Genomic DNA, 19,657 nt, shown 5'->3' with positions numbered 1-19,657 from the left:
CCTAGCTGTCCGACAGCACCAGAATCTCGCTCCTTGTTGTATTCTTGGGGCAGGAGACGTCATGACGTCTCATCCCCAAGTGTTAGTAGTGCAGATGCAGCTCTGATTCTTTTCGTCCCTGCCCGACCACCGGAGGAGGAAGTAAAAGGAAAGTGACAGGTCAGGTGCCAGTCACTGCACTGGCCAGGGAGAGGACCGATTCTGCTAGTCTAGAGCCTCCACCGCTGGCAGTAGCGCAAGGCAGCGGAGGCTGGAAATGAGCAAAATCGTTCAGAGACCTCAGCTCCAGCTGGAGGACTCCCTGAGAGAGGGGTGCCCCCCTTAATCTGGCCCTGCCACCTAATGGCACTGTCAGCCAGCAGGGCTTAGCTGGTGGTTCTGCTGCCTGTCAAGTGTAGGCGCGGCGCATCCAGACACCTTCAGCACCACCCTCCCTACGCCCCTTGTCGTGGGCCTGTATCAGAAGTGCGATTCTGAGCCATGCCTATGGGGAATGGGAAGACTGTGGGCCTGATTCAGCAAGGAACGCACGGATGCAGACGCATGCAATTGGCCGATGTTCACGGTCTGCGCAGGCATCTGGTTCGCAGTGCGTGTGGCCGAACCGCTCACTGCATTTGCAAAAGCGAGCGCAGTGAATACGCAGGCCCAGGGAAAAGTGAATGACAGGTAGTACCGTTTGTGGGTGGATACGGGGAGTGGTTGGCCAAATGCAGGCGTGCCAGTGTGTTCGCACCACATTACTGTGGCGTGCATAAATTAGCCACTGAGATGATGGACACAGTCTTGCATCCCTCTGCGTGCAGGAAGTCTCTCAACTCTTGCTGTAGGGTCAGGTCCACCTTTAGTCTGCGTGCGGCTCCGATGTTATCGATGTTTTCTCATCCTTGCGCATCAGTACGGATTTTAGCAGACGGTAAAGGGGGTGGCATTATGTAGTGCTGGGTGTCTGCATCTTTGCAGTGTGGTTGCCATGCATATGCATTCATTAGCATATGCTCGCAGCTGCCGGGTGCGTTCGCCTGCATCCGTGCATTCCTTGCTGAATCAGGCCCTGTATCTGATGGATCTCTTGCATCTAGCACGTGGCTGGTGCAAGTGCCAATACCAATGATGATGCTTATAGTGGCTGGCATGAAATCAATGAGCTGCACGGCTTTCCTATTGCAGACATACAAACCCCACATTAACCCAACGGATTCTTGCATTAGCATAAGGTAGTAAATCTGGCTTCAGCAGCTGCCTGCAAATACAGCCACAGACCCTAGCTCCAGGGGTAAGTACCATGCCGCCAACTGTCCAGGATTACTCTGGAGTCCAGATGGGTGTAAAGATGTGTCCCGCTCACATCTGTGGTAAGTGCTAGGACCGGGCATCGGATCCTAGTGCCGATAGAACAGCTGCTTTTGAAATTCGGTGCCAGTCGTGGGCCGATTCGCTGCTTGCAGACCGTCTGCCAATCAGGAGTGACCATGGCAAGCCAATGGCAGCTCACCACATCTTAACTCTGTGGGACTAGGCATTGGATCCCAGTGCCCACAGAAGAGCAACTTTTCAAATTTTGTGCCGGCCATGAGCCGATCCGCTGCTTGCAGACCGTCAGCCAATCAAGAGTGACCATGGCAACCCAATCGCGGCTCATCGCCTCATAGCCCCGCCCATTCGCTCTGGTTTCTATTAGCCAGCACAAAGCCCATACGACAGTGGTGGGGGAGCATAGAAGAGGTCCTGAAGCGGTGTAGAAGAGGCAGTGGCAGAAGACAGAAGAGATGGCAGAAAGAAGATAGAAGATGCGGGGTCAAGTCAGAAGACTCCAGGATGCCTGAGCCCTGGCGGCATGGGGGCTCTTATATGGGCACCTTTACTGTTCAGGTGAAGTCTGGCGAGAGTCAAATAGCCAATGGAGGCAAGCCAGCACCAAGAGGCAATAGAGGATCCAGTGCTTGTCAAGCTAATCAGCGGCACTGAAGGGCTGGTGCATTGGGTACCCCTCTGTGCCCCCAGGCAGGTAAGGACCCTTTACTTTACACCTTAGACCACAAGGTATCAGCGGTGAAATTAAAATGTTACCATATTGTCTCAATAATTATGTATTTCTGTGAAAAATAATCTGTTTCAACTAGTTCTCTGCAGTGACAAAGGGCCTCATTTATCAATGAGTTTTATCATTCACAATGACTGTGTAGGATAAATGGTGCTCCAGCCAATCAGCTCCCAACTGTCATTTTCCAAACAGATGACAGTTGAAAGCTGATTGGCTGGAGCAACATTATCATAAGCAACAAGTTTTATCACTCGTTGTGAATAATACAACTCATTGATAAATGAGGCCCAAAGAATGTTAAGGGGTTAACTACACCGAGACTGGAGCAAAGAAAAATCTATTTATCTGTGGGATCAGCCGAAGCCATGTCAGCTATGGAAAGTACCTGATAAGTCTGTAAGAGGGGTATTCAATATGAAAAGTTAACTTCACTGTCGAAGTTAACGTCTCATATCGGAGTTTTTACCTGCGTTAAAGTATCGGGCGCGCTCCCGCTTATCCCCGTATTCATTATAAAATTAACGAAAACGTTAAATTCCGAAGTTGGATTTGAGTAAAGTTACAAATTTTTCCTTAAAAAAATTGTAAGACCCCCCTAAAGTTGTAAAAACATGGGGGATCACTATGGGTACCCCCGTTTTAGCCTGCAAATGAAAGTCGGGGATTTAAATAGCTGCAGCAGGTGTTTTTTCCGACATTGAAGAAGTGTTGCAGAAGAGCACTTAGGTTATTTTTTTTGTTTTTTTAAGTGGTCCCATCAAATTTGGGGTACATGAAAATGGGTACTAGCATATTTCTAAGTCCCTAAAGTAAATTTTTTAAAATTCTGCATTTGTGAACCTGCCGCTATAATTCTATTCTTCAAAACACCTGCCGCATACTTGCAGAATAGCCCTGAACCTATTTCCCTATTGTTAAACAATTTTTTCCACATTTTTTTTTCACCCCAATTTTTAAATGAATTTTTTGGGGTGTCCCTATTTTTTTAAAACTTTTTTTGACACAGTTCTTTTTTAAATGTCATTCCCAGGGGTGCAGGCTATTTTTTTTAAGCCTGCACCCCTAAACCCCAATTCTGCACTTTTTTTCTACACCTCTTCAATGGTGAAAAGTTATCCCTGTTTTTTATCAAAGACTTTTCAAAACTGCGATAAGTCTTTGAAATTGAATACGGTGTAAAACTAAAACCTGCGATAATGACGTCATACCTCCGATATTAACGCAAAAACAATGTTATCGCTTCCATATTGAATACCCCTGTGAGTATTGATGACCAGTGCCATCTTTAACCCTTGTTTATGTTGGATATAGTAATATGACCCATATCTGTTAAATGTCACATCGACTTAGTTATAGATGTCACCCACTTACATCCCTAGACCACCCTTTAGACCACTTTAGTTACTCCCCTTCACCTCCTTGTACCCTGTATTAGCAAATCAATTCCCTGTCCTGTGATGTATTTGTATAACACCCTTCTGTTAATGATGTTTATATTGTCTACATTCTTATGTCCACATAAAGAATGTCAACATAATATACTGCACCACGACAAAGAGATTGCTATTGAAATACAAATATTAGTTTTCTAATGAACAGAAATGTCGGGATGACTACATTTATATATTGAAGTGTTCCATTGACATTTATAAGTACTGTGAGTACCTTTTAAATTCCTTGTTCTGCATGCTGTCATTTGCACAATATAAAGATATATAGAAGCTGGTATGACCTTGGGTTACACTAATGGAAGCGATTCAGAATACACACACAAATACTGCTTTTGAAAAGTTTTCGGCATGCTTTGAATGGCATATCCAGGTTAATCTCCTGATTCCTTTTCCAGTTATTAAAAGTTACAAGAGTCTCAAAGTCTTACTAAGCTCAGTGGAAAGTTCATTCAAATGCAATTATTGAGCTCATGCTAAGTAGTCATGTACTGTACCAGCCTACACACACTTTCCTAGCCGCTAGTCCTGCAGGCGGTGATTATTACATCTGACATGTCCGCAGCTGCATTCAGATATAGGGTGTCTGATGGACCTGTCAGGACATTTATATATTGTGATAAAATCATTGTATTGGTGGGTTGGGTATGAAATCTCGGCTGTCGGCATGCCGCTGGTCAGAATACCGACAGCGGCATCCTGGCAGCCAGAATCCCGACACCCTTATAGGGAAGAAAGGCTTTTTTTAACCCCTACCTTAACCCTCCCTCCCCGGTGCCTAACCCTAACCTCCATCCATAGTGCCTAAACCTAACCTCCCCACACCCTAATCCTAACACTCCCTACCTGGTGCCTAACCCTAACCCTCCCCCTAATGCCTAACCTTAACCCCGCTACCTAACCCTAACCTTCCAATAACACCCTAATACTTACCTTCAGGATGCCGGTGGTGGGGATACTGGTGCCGGGATCTCGACCTGTCAGGATTTCCGCGCCAGTTTTCAGACCTTCAGCATCCCGCTCGCTGGGTGACTACATCCCATATTGGTTGTGTCTGCTCAAGTACAATCATGTGGTCCAATACTCAAAAGGTACACATCAATTAATGGGATGCAGTTATATTTAGACGGTCATAATGTTGACACCACAATGTTGACAGTTGAACATGTCAGTATTTGCAGAATGTCAACACGTTCACAATGTTGATACTCTGCAAGAACCCAAGGGTTAGGGTTAGGCTGTGGCAGCAGATTAATCTGTGGCAGCTGAGGTTTAAGGTTAGGTACTAGGGGGTATAGTGAAAATTTAAAAATAAGCGATACTCACTGCCAAAAGCTCTGCAGGATACCATTGCCGAACCCAGAAGATACTTTTGGACCTGCTGTACCGCTAGAGCACCTGGACACCAGGAATCATGTACACAAAATATATCACACCCCATCAATGCTGAGGGTTTTCCCACTCCTGCGATGAGTCCAATTTTCCACTTTTGTGCTAGTCACATTCCACCATCAATACCTGTAACTTTTTGGAAATGTTCAGAAAAACAATCATTAGTCTTTTTTTACTTCATCTAACACGTCAATTGAAATTTAACCATAATGGCCACAAAAAGTGTTGTTGGAAATTGCAATGTGTAGTAATAATATGGTAGGCTAGCAATGGCTACTATTTTTTACACTAGAAAACATACCGCATTAAATTAGGGGGCCCTGTTTATATTTGACACAAGATAGAGAAGATATGGACATTAGATTCCTCCCATCTCCACCTGCAGAATATGTAATCCTTTATGTAGTTTTTTAGTCACTGGCTAGAGATCACCAGACAGTAACTACCAAGTGGGAACATCATTTGAAAGAATGGAGTCCTCTCTTTCAAAAAAAGGTGTCCAAGTCGGGACTCGGTTTTGCGCTAAACCCCAAAGTGATCCAAGCTGGGACTTGGTTTGACTCGAAACACCAAAGTTCTACAGTAGTGTGTTTGTTGTTTTCAGCTAAACTGAACCACTCATTTGTACGTGCTATAGGCAACTTCAACACTGGTATACTTCTCCACACTTTTTACTGTGCCCTCATCCCATTTATGAAAAATTCTATTTTTCTGTAGAGCAGGGTGGCATTGGGCCTGATTCAGACCCACTCGCGAGCGGCTGTCCGCTCGCAAGTGGGTCGATGTTCTGGACTGAGCATGCGCACGACGGAGGGAGCTCCGTCGTGCGAATGCGCCAGACGCGACGAGCGAAGGAAAGTCCTTCGCTCGTTGTGTCCGATCAAAGGGGGCGTGCTGTCAATGTTGATTGACAGCACGCCCCCTTTGGTAGGCGTGCCGGGGGCGTGCCTCCCTGACGGGGGCGTTCCCACGGGAACGCCTCCCGTCAAAAGCCGGCCCACTGACATCACTAGTGATGTCAGTGGGAGTGATTTTGGCTCTGATAGAGCCAAAATCACTCCGGAGCTTGCGGTTGAAAACCTCAACCGCAGGCTCCGGCTCGCAATTTCGATGGTCGCGATGGTCTCGACCATCGCGGCCATCAAAATGCACGCTCGTATAGCCTGTGGGTGGTGACCCACAGCTATACGAGCGTCCAGAAGGACGCTCCATTTTCATGGAGGCCGGCCCTCATTCAGAGCGTGCGCTCTGCTCAGAGCGTACGGCTCTGAATGAGGGCCCTTATCTCTTGGAAACTCCCCTTTCAAATGTTTCTGTGCCAATGTGTGCAGGACTGCAGGTGCCATTGTATGGGTGATAGGGCACATGGCGAGTGCTCTAAACCATCTATGGAAAACATGTATTTGCGATAATACATGGTAATATTGGGCCTGATTTATCAATGAGTTTAATCACTCACAACGAGTGTTAAAACTTGTCGCATATGATAATGGTGCTCCAGCCAATCAGCTCTGAACTGTCATCTCTTTGAAAAATGACAGTTGGGAGCTGAATGGCTGGAGCACTATTTATCATACGCAACGAGTTTTATCACTCGTTGTGAGTGATAAAAGTCGTTCATAAATCAGGCACAGAGCCTGGTGAGCACAGACAGTATCACAGAAGAAAATGTATAGAACTTCAGTTCACCGGATATGTAATATATATTCAGTATAAGCACAAAAAAAGCCATAATGTAATAATAAAAAAAATAACCATATTACAGGCATAAATATCAAATCTATTATTTATTAACTGGGTTTTGTGCATTAGAAACATACTATTAATTTGTCAGTGTACACATTAGTGACTAGGGTGTAAAATTGGTTAGGACAATTATTTCTAATCTTTTTAAACTGTAAGAGGTATTGGTTCATTAGGCCCTTGACCAAAAATGTTTTGATCAAACTATGGGCCAATACCTTAAATTTCAGTTGTGCTAGATACATACAGATTTCTACTAGCAATGAAAAGTACTGATAACCAGTGGCGGCTCCAGGGGTGGGGCTGCAGCGCAGTCCAAAATTCGAATAGGGGAGCCACACCAACTGCCATTGAGTCCCAGCCATCTATGTTTGGCAGCATTTTAAGTGGCAGTTGGTGTGGCTCCCCTATTTGAATTTTGGACTGCGCTGCAGACTCACCTCTGGAGCCGCCACAGCTGATAATTGTTTTTTGTATACCTATAAGACATTTATATTGCCAGGCAGCTGGACTCCATAAAACGGCAGGTGACGGCAGGCGCATGCATATTTATTTTCCATTTTGCACAGTGATTGTTACGTCTGTGTATATTTTTGTATATATGAAGCGGTTTATGCAGCATTCTTCTATAAAAGTGGATAGGGGGATGCTTTTAAATTTCGATAGAAATAGTTCTTCTGAAAAATTAAACAGTGTTATTTAAATGTACCATTTGTTACAGACACTTCATGGTGACAGTCTATAAAAAGGTAGTTTAAAAAGAAAGTGATTTAAAAAAACATTATGGTAAAATATCATTATGAAAGTCATTTAAAAAGGATGTGTTTACAGTAAATAGCTGATGCTTAAAGACAGTGCAATACTTTCATCTGAATAATTCACAACTTCTTTCTCTCTCCCAACGCTCTTCATTTGCTCATAACTTGTAAAGGGGGAAATAGAGGGTCTTGCTTCCCATTTCAAGACCTATTTTTCCCTAATTTCATTGGACAGTCCAATATTTTGAAGATGTGTCCTTAGAAAGATATACAGTGCAGCCCCCACCATTATGTGACCAGACTCCAACCATTATAAGACATGACAGGTCCAATGCAAGGCAAGACAGCATCTTCCTCCACATAGAGCGCTCATTACTGATGGAGCAGGTTTGGAGGTCTCACAACTGAACACCATGTAACCATTGCTTACCTGAGACATTAGCGTGGAAGGTTGGTAAGTCTGAAGTCACCCCTATTGATTAATAAATGCCTCCAACCAAGCCTCCTTTTGGTATGTAGGTTAATTTCTTCAGGCATGCGTGGAAATATGCCTACAACCTAAGCTTCTTTCATGGTCAAATATGTTTTCCTTCTCTCTCTCTCTCTCTCTTTCTCTCTCTGATTTACATTAAGTATAAGTCACCCACTTACTTGATGCATTCAATCAGTAACATATCATATTTATCTTTTTCCATTTTCCCCCCATTTATAATCCTTATGTGGAAGGGGCATTAAATTAGGTGGTCTTAATTTCTATTTTCCCTATAATATGGAGACCCAATTTCCCCTCAAAGACAAATCCTAAACCTCCCTACCCCCCTCCGCTAATCGCATATACACAAACTAGAGATGAGAGGTTTGTTTTTGCTGAAAACTGAACACACCCAATCTTTGGAGTTCACAGTCCCCACTCGGATCACTTTGGGATTCTGAGTAGAACCGAGTGCTGTAGGTGGGAGAGTGGCAGTGCATGCCGGCATATAAGAAGTAAGAGCCGTTAGTGGTGAGGGGTAAGTTGAAGTGACCTAGGGGTGGCCTTTGACCATCAATGGTTTTCAAGCATCGGCAATGCATTAGCACGCCCAGTATTTCTTAGAGAGCGATCACATAGTGTATGCAGACACCCACCAGCTTGTCTTAAGACGCCCACTTGTGCACGTCATGTCCAGGAAGTGTATGCAACCATCGGTACATCGGATGCGATCGCAGCGCTTGAGGTTGACCATACCCTGCCACAAGCACTGCGAGCACTTCAGTGTAAAAACAAGCCAGGTGACGTGTACTATGATGCTGTCTTATAATTACGCACACCTCTAAAACGCCGCTGAGATGCTCAGGCACGCCTGCGTTTGCACCTCCACTCCCATGGTTTTAATGGCCAACCTCTGTTACCACCTACAAACAGCTTCCCCTGTCACTCACTCTGCTGGCCTGTCTATGCGCAGCGAGAGAACGCATTGTGAACTTTCGCTAAGGCATGCACATGCACACTGTGATGCATACGCATGCACAAAATGCATACCATCGGCAGCAGGGAGAGTATGCATCAGAAAAACACAGGTGTGTCTAACCGTTTAAACGCCATTACATGGACAAGCATAAATTAGCCCTTGCGACCGCATCATGAGAGCTCTCTGCGTGTTCTGAAAGCTGCCGAGTCTGTGGCCGATCATACCTGCCACAAGGTCAAAATGCCCGCTCGATGTGTGTCGATGTTACCGATAAGTACGATGGTAAGCGTCATCGTATGTATGTACGAAGGCAGCAGTGGGAGTCCTTATGCTCGGATGATCTTTGGAACTATTAGCATATTTTTGCAGCTGCGTTACTTACAAAATCGCAGCTGCAATCACATTAGCTGCCATCTCTCATTCAGGCCCTATTTCTGTGGTAAACTGATATTGATGTACCGGTATACTGCTAAATGTCACAGGGTTGATGTTAAGTTGTATATGGTAGTATAACTACTTTTCTTGGAAGAGTTAATTGCCATCTTTGATCTTTCAGCCAAATTACCAAATTTAAGGGTGACTTCCCAATTTCATACTAACCTGAATAAAAATAAAACTGACCTTTCCTTCCTGTGTCATTCACTGTGTCTGCGGGTGTGAACTCCGCCTCTCTGCTGTGGTTTGGGAAGAAAGGATAAGAAGATAACAGCTCATGGTGACGTGGAGCAATAAAGTAAAGCGAGTGACCATACCTAAAATCCAGAGACAGGTAATGATATTACAAAGGTATAATTTTAGCCTCCAGGGACATTACAAAAGCCCTGTAACATAAAAAGGTGCGAATCTGGAGAGATTCATTGCACTTGGTAGGTTATATCCTCTGTCAACAAGATGGATTGGGGGTGCTATCTCAGGAGACTGGCAGGTACCAATATGTGGTTTCCCCTAGGAAGTGTGGGAAAAGTAATATCTGTAACTGTGGGCCTGATTCAGAGCAGCTCTGAATCAGGGCGGTTTTTTTTGTGCGACCTCCTGGCCGCTCACATAGCTGTGGGTAACCACCCACAGCTATCGCAAGCGGCCAGGATGATGGTCGCAATGGTCAAGACCATCACGACCATCGGGGCTTGCGATGAAACCCTTGTGGTAGGGTCTCGCCGGAAGCTCTCCCACTGACATCACTGGTGATGTCAGTGGGGCCGCCCACAAATGGCAGGCGTTCGCTTGGGAACGCCTCCATTTGTGAAGCCACCCTCCTGCCATGCCTACAAAACGGGGCGAGCTGTCGATCAACATCGACAGCCGCCTCTTTTGTAGTGAGCCATGGAGCAAGAGAATTTCTCGCTCCGGGGCTTGCGCACACACACTGCAGCCGATGCACGTGCGCAGAGCCCACCATCGACCCGTTTGCGAACGCTCAAGCACTTGTGAGCAGGTCTGAATAAGGCCCTGTGACCCAACCAGCTAGTCTATTCAAATCACCCATTAATAGCATCTAGGTCAGGAGATGTACACATAGCCCAGGATGTCAACATTACCTGTGGGAAAACTACAGGTTTTAAAAGAGGGAGCATGGACATTTTTAGACTGTTTTGGATAACCTGTGAGGTGGCATCTTGGTTTCAGCCAGATTAGCTCCAGGATAAGTTATCCAGGGAAGCTGTCAGGTTAGGAATAAGAGAGCTCAGCTATAGTCCAACTATACCATTTCATCAGGAGAAACTTGCAAATTGATGAGCCCAGTGTGCCCACTGGAGTGAAGTGACTGGTAGGGTTGAGGGTTGAAGTTCTGGTGAAGCAATTGTTTCATTGTACACCCCCAGCACTTGCCCCTTGGCCCTAGAGTACAGTGCCATTTTAGTATATTATTAGAGGCAAGAAAATATATATTAAAAATAGATTAAGGTCTAAATCTGGGTACACAGTATATGATCTATCGGCCAATACATCGTTCTGACATTAATTGTAGACATCGTAAAGAGTGTACACCCAAACTGTCATTCTCTGCCGTCATTCATTGCATTGTCCCATCTGCTGTGCTGCACATCAGATGGGAAGGTGCAATGAACGATGTGGTGCACAATGTATAGTGTATATGCACAACCACAACATACAGTATATTGGTTCCTTCTTTCCTCAGAAAGCATCACCTGAACTACCAGTAATCTACACGATGATTGCATAGCATGTACAGGAAAATAAGATAATTGGATACATCCACCAAGATGATATATTGTGCCATTGTTCGGAAGATTGCATAGTGTGTACGCTGTAGATCATGTGTTCCGGGATTTAGTGAAATGAGGTTTAACATTGTATCATGCGTGCCCTATAGTAACAGCCTACATGTGCTATTGCTTCGCTCACACCAAAATCAGCCAAGTTCTGTCTCTGGCAACGTCCCCTGGTCCGGCGCCCACCTCCGGACATAACAAATGAAGAGGAACCCAGGAACAGGAAGCAGAGCACCAGATGTGTCCTAAGGACAAGACAATGATTATATGTGCAGCCACTTGGGATTTTTGTCTTCTGAGTATTTTGCCTTTCAGTGTGTAGCATCTCCATACAGTAGCTTCACATTGTACTATGCCATATCACAGTGTAGTACTGTACAGTGTAGCATATACCAGCCAACTTCCTAGCAAGGGAATATCAGAAGTAACAGGGCACCTCACTACAAACATAACACAGATTACAACTGGCGTTCATAGGGCAACTGCACTGTATTCAGAGTATGAATAGAAACTGTATTGAAAGAAGAGAGCTCCTGGTCCTATGAGCAGATGTAATGCTGTATTGAGGGTCCATCAGGGAAGATGGGTTAAATGCTGGAGCAGAATATTCAGGTTGACATTAAGTCAGATGAAAGCAATCAGTTAATCTTATTAAAGCAGGTGTACTGTGCAGTCACTGATTCTATTGGTAGTAGAGAATGATCAGAAATGCCAAGAAGGGGCTGGGGTGGGGGTGGGGTGTAATACACAGACCTCTTTAAGGGTCCAGGAGTATACAGTAGGCATAACCAAGCGCTTCAATATGTTATAACCATGCCCCCCCCTCCCACAAGTACCGCAAGCACTATACATATGGACTCTTCGGTAGGGATGGAGGCCGTCATGATCGAGAAAGAATGCCATTAGCTAATATGCTGTTATATTAATGGTTTGTTCCAAGGCTCCCTTGGTATAGAAAGAGCCTGTAAGCGCAGCTGCCTTTTCTTCTGAGATTATCCTCATTGTGTTTAGTGGGTGATTGTGAAGCATTCCAGATATCCCTGGCTCCTGGAGACCATAGCGATGACATTTTGCTCCTGGAGACCAGAGCGATGACATTTTGCTCATCCACCTGTTTGATGATGCAGCAATAAACTGTTCTGCCAATATTTCTAAAGTTAAATGTACATAGATCATCCATTAATGTTCAGATTAACAAACTCAAAATAATCTAAAAATAGGTTAGTAATCTAGGACCCTGCAGTGCCTACTAGGCTTTAGGGAGGGGGAGCAGAAATGCAAAAACCTTCTAAAGGGGAAAAGTGTAGAAAGTGTCCATAGCAACAAATCAACTACTAGCTGTCATTTTGTAGAATGCACTAGATAAATGATAGCTATTAGCTAATTGGTCGCTATGGACAACTTCTCCACTTGTCCCTTTAGAAGGGTAAGAACATCTCCCCCTTAACCCTATAGGACATAAAAGAGAGGTGGATCTTTTCTTAACTACACAACATCCCCCCCCCCCAAAAAAAAAAAATCAAATGCATAAAATGTATATGTTCTATCAGGGGTGTTTCAAGAGAGGAGGGGTCCCATGTGCAGTCTCAGTGTGGGCCCCCTTCTCTCTCCGGCGGTCCCGCAGCACTGCACCGGCAGAAGATTCTGGCTTATTGGTAAAAATTTCTGGCTTATTGCCAGAATCTATTGCGCATGCGTGGGTCTTCGGGAAAATGGCGCCCGAACCATTTTCCCGGGGACAGCGGCACTGCACATGCGTGAGTCACTGGGAAAATGGCCGCCACCATTTTCCCAGTGATTTTTGCTGCTCTGCAGCGCCGGCTTGGTGCTGCAGAGCTGCACTGTGGACAGGTAAGTTTAAGACTCTATGGGTGCAAGGTGTGTGGTGTGGGCCCCCCTGGACCCAGGGGCCTGTGGGCACCGCACACCTTGCAACCATTCTAGATACACCCCATTGTTCTATTTGTATGCAAGTATATATTTCTAGCTTCATATCTGAGCTACTGTAAGCTAATGATACCCAACAGGATTCCACAATGAAATTAATGGGTTAAAAAAACCCGTAGGGAAAGAAATAAAAAATATATATACCGCTCATATTATTTCAGATATTTGAACCAGAAATTAACTGGGGAACAAAGAAAAGAAAATGTTGAGACTTATGTAAATCAGCTGATCAGATAACACAACAGCGGGAGCTCGGAAAAGTCTGCACTGTAGTAATGAGTGGTAGCTGGACCCACAATGACCATCTCCAGCGTCAGTCATCACTAGATCAATGACTCCCTGATCTCACAGTGTTATTGGCAATCAAAGTGCACATATGCTGAAACTATTGAATTATTTAAATGATCCACTGGATACGTAGTTTGTCTATTGAATGCTCACAGCTGGTTGATTTCCAATAGCCGATAGATTTGGCAGAAAGGGCTTTGCACATTGAATGTCTACATATGCAGCCACAATAACGACAGCTTAACCGCACAATGATTAGGGGGATGCTATACTTCAAAAGGGATTTGTCATTTATATATCATTTGTTTAGTTGTATTGTATCATATAATTGCAGCTTATTCTATTGCGCAATTATTACCAATGGCAATGGTGTATAACTATCGGTGTGACGTCCTCTGATTCTGCTCCTCTCGATTCGTCTTTAGGATGAAATGTATTTGGGAGTAATAGAGAAATGTGAGACAATAGGAACATGGGCGTAACAACCATAGGTGCATGGGGTGCAGCTGCTATGGGGCCCAGAGCTGTGGGGGGGCCCATCTTAATTGTCAAAGTTACATGTGTTATATACATTTTCCACCATTGGGTGGTACATAGGGGCCCTTACAAACTTTTTCTAAGGGGCCTTCAAATACCTAGTTACTGTACACCCCTCAATAGGAACAACAATGTAGCAACATGTACAGTACATAATATCGCCTTGCAGCTACCAATTACTGCATTGATTAGGCATCAGTAATTCTACAAAGATGTGGCTGAACATAAGGTCTCGTATTTTTGTCAAAGTAAAAATGGTGGAAGGGCCATTCACTGGATACCAATCCAGATGTTCAGAACTGCATTATTATCTGGTTATAGTTTAGATAGGTGAGACTTTCAACAACCTTTTATTTTATTTCTGTGTTCACAAAACTTTTGGTATTGTAGGAAGCTGGAAAGTCTAAGACATGATGGTAAAAGTCCTTTATTAAAGGAAAACACTGATATCTTTAGATCTCACCTCCAGGACCCGGACTGGAACAATTGTGAACATCTCCCTTTAATGAGCGGAGCTGTGGACATCACCTTGACAGGCGCTGAATGACTACACGTTACTAGCTTGTTAAGGAAGGAGCTGCGCTTCCGAATTGCTTTATTTACTGTACAGTAATGCAGAGGATCTATTGAACAGCCTGCAGTGTTCATCAGTATGGAATGGCTTCAAATATACAGACTGCAATATTCCAAACACAGCTAAGCGCATAACATGGACGGCAAGCAGGAACTTCTGAATAAGATTGATGTATTGATGATCGCAAATCAATCAAATGTGTCAGATAATAAAAAAACTGTGATGTAAAAAAAAAAACTCCCGTGAGCACATGTGCTGTCGGCAATTGCTTCTCGCATAGTTGGCTGATAATGGGGAGAAGTTTCCACTTTTGGGCTTGTGTCCAACTCAGAATCAGGACCATTTTTTAAATATATATATATATATATATATATATATATATATATATATATTATGGATGTGCAGGCTCGGATAGGTCTGAATTTTCCCGCCAAGTTCAGTTTTTTCCTGCCAAAAATCAGGTCTCAGAAAGAGGCAAAACGTCATCTTTCATGGACAAACATCATCATTCCTGGACAAAAGTCTGAGACCCGATTGTTGGTGGGAAAAATCCGAACTTGACGAGAAAATTCGAACCTATCCGAGCATGCACATCCCTAATATATACTGTATATATATATTGCCATGTTTCACAGCTCAATGTCAATCATAAGGCGGCTTAGAGGCGCTGAGGGTCTGAATGCAGATTCCCGATGCGCATGTTCAGAACGGGTCTGCGAGCCCACACATAAACTGGCAGCAGACTTTCAGTGATCGACAACCTGCTACCATTTGGGGGCAGGGAGGGGCGGCGAAGCCCTCCGTTCCCCGAAATGGAGGCGTGTCGCCGCCGTTGGGGGGAGGGAAGAGGCCAGGATCTCCGTCAGCTGACCGAGAGTTCCTGGCTTTTTCAACTCAACTGTTGTGGCCGGCTGCATGACGGCCGATGTCCTGCAAAGTATCTGATGCTGCGTTGGACAACACAGCTCGCATATGTAATGCAGCATGGGGCGTGATGCCTCCTGCTGCATTACCATATCAGCACAAAGGGAATAGCTAAGCTGCTTGCGAGCAGCTTAGCTATACCGTATGAAGCTGAATCAGGCCCTGAGACCGTAGTTGTAGAAGGAGACCTGACCATGCGCAGTGCTTATCTCCATCAATCGGAGCTGTATGCAAACTATCAGATTTGCGTACACATCTGAATAAGGGTCCACATAACATTTTAGAATGACAGAGAAGCACTTAGGGGCCTATTGAGCTGCACCACTGGTCAGCAAATGACCGCAGTGTCTTTCATTGTGAATTTCCATAGAGGGTTTCCTGGTCTAGTTCCATGTGCACATATTTTTAGGCCCTGATCTCATTTAATAATGAGTCATATTATTGGTTGCATTTTTGGGAGCACCTTGTAGACCTGGTAAATAAAAGGTATCTCACATACATAAACATTTTCTACAAACACCTTTATCTACCGTAACGCACTAGGCTGATCCTGACTACAATGTCCTCACCATTAGAGATTAATTCTAATGCTTATGTGTTGAGCATTGTCTACAGCTATTACCTGTATGTATACTTCATGAAGATTATAGAGTTTATTATAAATGTTTTGACTATCAGTATTCTTAGGCCCTCATTCAGAGCCGTTTGTTAGAGGCAGTACGCTCGTTGCGTTCCGATGTTGACTAACCGCGCATGCGCCGGTGTTACACTGCGCATGTGCGTACGGCTGATTGCGAGGTTTTTTTGTCTCATTCGTCAAATAGCGTACAGGAAGTGACATGTCAAATGTGATTGACAGAACAGGGCGTTTTTGGGCGTGGACGGGGGTGGAGATGGAAAAACGCAGGCGTGGCGAGGCGTTTTGGGGGCGTACATACATTAACAAATGCGAACGTCAAATGTGTTCGTACAAACTCATACGTCACTGGATGATCCTCTTTCCCTTCAAAATGCTCGCACAGCTTAGGGGCTGGATAACTCGACCACAGTGGCGATGGCCTTCTCCTCCGTCCCGGCACTCCACGATGTTGCATCGATTGATCACGGCTTGTCAGAAACTCAATTAGTGTTGGATTGAAAACCGGCTTGGTATGTGTTTGGCAAGCAGTTTTTTTGGATGGCACAAAACCGAACGTAGGTGGAAATCATAGCTGCTAATGTCAGGATTACACAATCAATTAGCGTACATTTGTGGGGGTGTATTTTGGCCGCAATGTGTTCATTTTTGGACTATTGTAACAATAATGTCATCATGTTTAGGTTTGGTCCCTCATTTTGTGTTTGCAAGGTGTTTTTTACTCCTTAGGTAATGTTTAAAACGTTCCTTAACGAGCACTTTTTTTACAATGTGTAATTTTTGTTTTTTAACGTTGTTGGCTTGTGGGCCAGGATTAAAAGTAACCCATTTTGTAAAGAATGTCAGAATACAAAGTCGTACATTTCTGCAAAATTTATTTGTATCCACCCATAAAAAAAAAAACATATTGAACTACAACATTTTGGGCAGTGTTCCACAATATTTATTAATTGTGCAAACAATAATTTTTGAATAAACGTAAATGTAAAAATTAAAAACAATTCACAAGAAAGGAGAGGGAAGTTTTGGCCAGAAAGGAATATGAGGCAAGCACAGAAGGAGTGTGGGAAAAGTAGCCAATGGTGTCACCGTTTTTTCGCCCGTTTGGCTGGGGGAGGAAGGGCGCCAGACCGGGTCCGGGATGTCATCGGGCTGGCCTGTCCAGAGGCAGATGTTGTGGCCTCTGGACTAGGCACAGGGCTAGGCACATTTGGAGGATTGGCTGATGTTGTGCCAGAGGTGGAGGATCCTGATGTTCCGGCAGGAAGGGAGGTCGGCTCCACCTTGTGCTGGCGAACGAGCTACTCCAGGGCAGTGGCGATGCGGATGTTGGCCCTGGTATTTTCCACCAGGGCCTGACCAATGGTCACGTTGGCCGCAGCATTTTGCTCCAGGGCCTCAGCCACCCGTACCAGACTGGCGTCCATCCTCTGCAGAATCTCCGTATGGAAATCCGATTTTAAATTGAGTTCTGTGAGGAGGGACACTGCCTGCGAGGGGGATTGCCCTGGACTGGCTTCTGCAGGGTCCTCAGCCGGATGTACTGGTTCCTCCCCTGCAGAGCCAGCAGAAATTCTGCGGCCACGGCTCCCCTCTGGAGCAGACTCATCCGCGTGTCTCTCTGTTGGAAAAATGAGAAAAGACTCACATTAGAATCTACATATTGGCACAATAACATTTCACAGTTGGTGACATCACAACATTTACCTGGGACAACATGAGGAGCCGCAAAGTCTGGCATGTCCGTATCCATGTTGGACACGCCAAACACCTCCACAGGCTGCACACACCCCTGTGCCAGCTCTTCTAAATCTGTAAACTCCAATGACACAGGGGTGGGACCTCCACCTGTCCCCCTTGCATGCCTAGCCCTGTGTGCCATTTTTTGTTTCAGCCGATATTTGAAGTCTTGCCATCTGTGGGTTAAATTGGAACCATTACTTTTTATTTGATTGGGTTGTTGGTTTTAGGGTGGTCAAGTGTTTACTTACCGCCGTTTGACATCCCGGGCTAGACGGACATAATCCCCCACCCTATTGACCTCCACGGCTACCTCTTCCCACATTCTCCACTTCTGGCTTGCACTCATATTCCTGTCTGCCTGTGGCAGGATGTCCACACACTTCTGAATCAAAACCTCCATCTCCTTTCTTGTGAATTGTGGCTGCCTTTTCTTTTTGGCAGCTTTGCCCGGATTACTGGGCCCAGCAGCCTCTTCCATGTCATCCTCCTCACCTATTTGGGGTGATTTGAAGAAATCTCAAATTCCCAACTTGCACAATAATATGTTTAGAATTAATCATTGAGTCAAAATGCATGAAATACTTACCGCGGGACTGTTGTCCATTGTTTTCCTGGTCCGTATCCATGTGTGTTGTTCCAACTAGAAATACACCAGAATTGTGTTTTTGTCTTGTGACGTATTTATACATGCGTCCTTATTTTGCGGCCGCATCATTGATTGTGCGTTCCTCTGATCCTTCCTTAATTTGGGCGGGAAACTAAACACTATTTATGGGTTGTGGCGTTTCGACTTGAGGTGGCGTTTATTGAATGTTGGAGGTTACGTTGGTTGGAGTTGATTGTTGGCTGGTTTTGGAGATTGCGTTTATTGTTTATTTTTTTTGTGTTAGCGGTTTTTCTTGGTTTTCATTTCCTTTTTTTTCACTTTTGGTTTTTTGGTTCGTTTCCAGTTTTGGTAAGTTTGGGGAAGTATAACTATAACAATTTGTCTCTCATTGTGGTGTTTATTTTTCTCATTTTTTTTTTCCGTCATTTCATCTTTCTTAGGTTTTGTTTGGCTCTGCCCCAAAGACATTTTGGTCCGGTTTCTTAGATATTAGCTCTTGGTAAGTTCATGTGTTAAATTGTTTAGGGAATGTTCTTGTTTGTCTGTACGCAACTTTGGTTGGCCTTCCACATGTGACGTTGTTTTTTGCCAAATCGAACTCTGTGTTTTTTGTTAATATTTTTGGCCCCCGTTATTGTGCCCTGTATTTGCTATCTAATTAGCGCATTTTTACTACTTGCTATTGTGCCCTGTATTTGCGAACTAATTAGCGCATTTTTACTACTTGCTATTGAGCCCTGTATTTGCGAACTAATTAGCACATTGTGAAATGTGTATTCATCCCTTAATAATGTTTTTTGTCGCCTGGAGCATTGGTTGATTACATTTGGCCTCTATTTGGCATAGTGTGCGTAATGTCATTTTGCTCTTGGGCCAAATGTGTGTGTGTCCCCTTTTATGTTTTGTGTTGCTTAAATTTGTGATAATGACATGGCCAGCATAAAATGATGTATATTTTTGATATTATTATTTGCAGTTACAACATATCATGACTATACCCCGGCATGTAAGCATCACTGGATGGTATTTGAAAGCAAAGTTATATGTATTTTTAGTGGGTGTTGTAAAAAGGCTGACCTTCCAATGTTGTCATTTCAGGTTGATTCGGGTCGGATTGTTCTGGCCCTGCTCCCGGAAGCCGACCAACCTCAATCTCGTCCCAGGCATAGGCATCGTAGGCGTGCAAGGCCCCAGATATTTCAAACACGTGTCACCCTTTTTGGAATGCCAGATGATGAGGTTTTAAGACGATACCGTCTTCTTCCAAAAATCATCATAGACACTCTCTCATTAATAGAGAGTGATCTTGAGCGGCAAATTGACAGTCCTA

Source organism: Taudactylus pleione, unplaced genomic scaffold (assembly GCF_031769625.1).
Source record: "Taudactylus pleione unplaced genomic scaffold, aTauple2 ptg000652l, whole genome shotgun sequence".
Lineage (NCBI taxonomy): Eukaryota > Metazoa > Chordata > Amphibia > Anura > Myobatrachidae > Taudactylus > Taudactylus pleione.
The sequence above is the reverse complement of the archived record's forward strand: the minus strand, read 5'-3'. Positions refer to the sequence as shown.